Here is a 5,455-nt window from a genome sequence, read left to right on the forward strand (position 1 = left end):
AATCATTAAAAAATCAGGAAACAACAGGTGCTGGAGAGGATGTGGAGAAATAGGAACACTTTTACACTGTTGATGGGACTGTAAACTAGTCCAACCATTGTGGAAAACAGTGTGGCGATTCCTCAAGGATCTAGAACTAGAAATACCAGTTGACCCAGACATCCCATTACTGGGGATATACCCAAAGGATTATAAGTCATGCTGCTGTAAAGACCCATGCACACGTATGTTTATTGCGGCACTATTCACAATGGCAAAGACTTGGAATCAACCCAAATGTCCATCAGTGACAGACTGGATTAAGAAAAGGTGGCATATATACACCATGGAATACTATGCAGCCATTAAAAAGGATGAGTTCGTGTCCTTTGTAGCGACATGGAAGCAGCTGGAAACCATTCCAAATCATTCTTAGCAAACTATCGCAAGAACAGAAAACCAAATACCACATGTTCTCACTCGCAGGTGGTTATTGAACAATGAGACCACTTGGACACAGGAAGGGGAGCATCACATACCGGGTCCTATTGTGGGGAGGGGGCGGGGGAAGGGATAGCATTAGGAGATATACCTAATGTAAATGATGAGTTAATGGGTGCAGCACACCAACATGGCACTTGTATATATATGTAACAAACCTGTATGTTGTGCACATGTACCCTAGAACTTTAAGTATAATAATAATAATAATAATAAAGAAATAAAAGTCATCCAATAGGAAAAAAGAAAGTCAATTTAATTCTCTACCAGGGAAATGTTAGAGATTTCACCAAAAGACTCCTAAGCCTAAAAAATGATTGCAGCAAAGTTTCAGGATACAAAATTAATGTACAGAAATGAAGTAGCATTTTTGTACACCAATAACGTTCAAGCTGAGAAAGAAATCAAGAACACAGCTTTATTTAAAATAGCCACAAACAAAAAAATAACATACCTAGGAGTGCATTAAGTCATGGAGGTAAAATATCTCTACAAGGAGAACTACTGAACACTGCTGAAACAAATCAGAGACAACACATAGAAATGGAAAACATTCCATCCTCATGAATTTGAAGAATCAATATAATTAAAGTGTCCATGCTCCCTAAAGCAACCCACAGATTAAGTGTTATTTCTATCAAACTATCAATGCCATTTTTGTTGGAACTAGAAAAAAAAAACTTCGAAATTCATATTAAAGAATAAAAGAGCCCATATAGCCTAGGTATTCTTAAACAAAGAATAAACCTGGAGGCCTAACATTACATGACTTCAAACTGTACTACAAGCTACAGTAACCGATATAACATGGTTCTGGTACAAACAATATACATATAGACCAATGGAACAGAAGAGAGAGCCCTGAAATAAAGCTACACTCCTACAAACAACTTATTTTTGGCAAAGACAATAGAAATAAACAAGGGAAAATAACTCCCTATCTAATAAGTGGTACTGGGAAACCTGGTTAGTCATATGTAGAAGAAAAAAACTGTGCCCCTACCTCTCACCATATAAAAAACATAACTCAAGATAGTTTAAAGACTTAGCTGTGAAGCTTCAAGTTATAAAAATCCTAGTTGAACACCTAGAAAGTACTCTTCTAGATATTGGCCTCTGGAAGGAATTTAACACCTTAAAAATAAATGCAATAGGCCGGGTGCAGTGGCTCACGCCTGTAATCCCAGCACTTTCAGAGGCCTAGGTGGGCGGATCATGAGGTCAGGAGTTTGAGACCAGCCTGGCCAACACGGTTAAACCCCGTCTCTACTAAAGATACAAAAAAAATCAGCCAGGTGTGGTGGTGCATGCCTGTAATCCCAGCTACTTGGGAGGCTGAGACAGGAGAATTGCTTGAATCCGGGAGATGGAGGTTGCAGTGAGCTGAGATCACGCCATAGCCCTCCTTCCTGGGTGACAGGGTGAGAGTTTGTCTCAATAAAAAAATAAAAAAAAATAAAAATTGAAAATTGACATCTAATCTAGAGCTTCTGCATGGCAAAATAAACTATTGACAAAGTAAATGGACAACTTACAGTATGGAATAAAATAATTGCAAACTGTGTACAACAAAATAATATATAGAATCTAAAAGAAATTTAATAGGAAAAAAGCAGACAAATAATATGAATAGATACTTCTCAAAGGAAGACATAAAAACTGGCAATAAACATGCAAGAAAATTGCTCAACATCCCAAATTATCGGAGAGATGTAAATGAAAATGACAATATGATACCATCTCACACCATTTAAAGTGGTTGTTACTAAAAAGTCAAAAAATAAGATGTTGTAGTTGTGGAGCAAAGGGAATCTACACACTGTTGGTGGCAATGCAAATTAATTCAGCCCCTGTGGAACACAGTTTGGAGATTTCTCAAAGAACTAAAGATAGAATTGCCATTTGACCCATCAATCTTGTTACTGAGTATATGCTTAAAGAAAAATAAATTATTTTACCAAAAAGACACCTGCACTCAGATGTTTACTGCAGCACTATTCGCAATAGCAAAGGCATGGAATTAAACCAGGTACATATGAATCTTACATTGATATTTCATGTTAATTTGCTTATAATAAAGGCCTGCTGTAGACATGTTGCTGCAAAAAACATTACTTTTTCTTTTCTATGGCTCCATAGTATTGCATGTTGTATAAGTATCTCAAATACTACATGTTCTTATTTATAAGTGGGTGCTAACCCTTGGGTGAACAAGGAAACAAAAATAAAAACAATAAACACTGGGAATTCTGAAAAAGAAAAAAAAAGGAGATAAGCTTTGAGAAACTACTTATCAGGTATGATGTACCCTACTTGGGCAATGGGATTATTAAATGCCCAAATCAATATCGTGCATTATACTTATGTTACAAATATGTACATGTACCCCCTGAATCTAAAATAAAAATAATAAAACACTTTATGGAATAATGACATGTTACATTTCTCCAGTTCTAAGTTAATAGTTGGAATTAGGACTGAAAGACAGAGAATTATGTTTGCTTTGGGCATAGGGCAAATGTTTATGGTTTTTTTTTTTTTTTTTTTTGGAGACAGAGTCTTACTGTTGCCCAGACTGGAGTGCAGTGTCTTACTGTTGCCCAGACTGGAGTGCAGTGGCACAATCCTGGCTCACAGCAACCTCCACCTTGCGGGTTCAAGTGATTCTTCTGCCTCAGTCTCTCGAGTAGCTGGTATTACAGGCACCTGGCACCAAATCCAGCTAAGTTTTGTATTTTTAGTAGAGACGGGGTTTCACTGTTAGCCAGGCTGGTCTCAAACTTCTAACCTCAAATGATACATCCGTCTTGGCCTCTGAAAGTGCTGGGATTACAGGCATGAGCCACCACACCTGGCACAAGGGGTGAATGTTTCTATACCAGGTCTCCCCACATTCTATAAACTAACATATTTGAAAGCTCTTGGCCTGTAGCCCAAGAAGTGTTATTTTCCCAATTGTGCAGTGGAAATAAATGACTCAACATCTTTGTTTTTCATTTATTTACTGTACACTAGACTATAGAGTTAATTTGTTACTCTACTCTTTGGGAGAAAAATGTTAAGCTGTTCAATCACATTTTGTTGTTGTTGTTGCCCAGGCTGGAGTGCAATGGTGCAATCTCGGCTCACTGCAAACTCCCCCTCCTGAGTTCAAGTGATTCTCCTTCCTCAGCCTCCCCAGTAGCTGGGATTACAGGCCTGTGCCACCACGCCCAGCTAATTTTATACTTTTAGTAGAGAAGGGGTTTCTTTATATTGGTCAGGCTGGTCTTGAACAGGCTGGTGACAAAGTGACACTGTCTCAAAAAAAAAAAAAAAAGCTGTACTTCAACAAAAGTTGCCATAAATTTCAAGCTAATATGCTCACATATATATTCTCCCTAGACGGGCCTTGGTGTGTTTGGAATCAAGGTATAGCATTTCTGGCCTTTCTTGGGATTCTTTGTTTACATAAAATAGGAAGACAAGAAGTAAAACAGTCAACCATGACATATCTAGTTTCTACAACCACAGCATCTGAATTCTCTTGTTATGTCAACTAGAAATATTGATGGTATTTCGTAACTGAAAAAAATTGATACTTTATATTTTTAATTTTTTTAGTTTATAAAAATTTTTAGTTTCTGAGTTGTGTAAGTTAAACAACTTGAACATGCAGATACCTAAAATTTTTACCTAGATAATAGTATTAATATTTTCGCTGGGCACGGTGGCTTGTGCCTGTAATCCCATACTTTGGGAGACTGAGGCGGGCGGATCACCTGAGGTCAGGACTTCAAGACCAGCCTGACCAACATGAAGAAACCCCGTCTCTATTAAAAATACAAAATTAGCCCGGCATGGTGGCGCATGCCTGTAATCCCAGCTACTTGGGAGGCAGAGGCAGGAGAATCTGCTTGAACCCGGGAGGCAGAGATTGCGGTGAGCCAAGATGGCACCATGGCACTCCAGCTGGGGCAACAACAGTGAAACTACATCTAAAAAAAATAGTATTAATATTTTAATATCTTATGATTGTGAGTCACAATTGCCCCATTGGGTTTACTGGAAAGCAGTTATTTATCTTCTAAATGTAAATAGAGAATAGACTTTTTATAATCCTTGGCATAAAGATCTTTTAAGATTAGCACTGTGTTTAGTTAACATTCATAGGTTTGTAGTAACAGAAATGTTAATTTTTTTCTAATGAAAGTGAAAAATCAATAGAAATAAGTTGTTAAAATGAGTTTAAAAGAAACCTCACATGTGTTCATTAAATAGCATTTAAAACCACACTGATTATTCCAATATATTTCATTTTAATCACTGAGAAAAGTTAGTATTTTTAAATTCTTCAGTTGGAAAAAGTATTCTTATATTAGCATTTCTGAAAGTTTCAGAAACTGTAGACCACTAAATAATGAGGAGGCACATACAGATCACAAATTTTCTATATAATAGGCTTATCCTAACTTCTTTTTTTTTTTTTTTTTTTTGAGACAAAGTCTCCCTGCGATGCCCAGTCTGGAGTGTAATGGCATGGTCTCAGCTCATGGCAACCTCCACTTCCCAGGTTCAAGTGATTCTCCTGCCTCAGCCACCTGAGTAGCTGGGATTACAGGCACGTGCCATCATGCCCAGCTAATTTTAGTATTTTTAGTAGAGACAGGGCTTCACCATGTTGGCCAGGTTGGTCTCTAACTACTGACCTCGGGTGATCCACCCACCTCGGCCTCCCAAAGTGTTGGGATTACTGGCGTGAGCCACTGCACCCAGCCATCCTCACTTTTAATATAAAAATTAAACATATTTCAAAAGTAAAATTAGTGACTCTTTTAAGTCATGAGAATGATGTCATTGTTAGAATCGATTTGCCAAAGTATTTGTGTTAGGCTTAGTAATAAGTGCTTTAAACCAAAATTCAAGTTCTACATACTATCGCAGGATAAAAAGTGGCTTTTATTTTATTTTTTTACCAATAAAGTATTTTTTTTTT

The sequence above is a fragment of the Colobus angolensis genome, unplaced genomic scaffold, assembly GCF_000951035.1.
Source record: "Colobus angolensis palliatus isolate OR3802 unplaced genomic scaffold, Cang.pa_1.0 Scaffold657, whole genome shotgun sequence".
NCBI lineage: Eukaryota > Metazoa > Chordata > Mammalia > Primates > Cercopithecidae > Colobus > Colobus angolensis.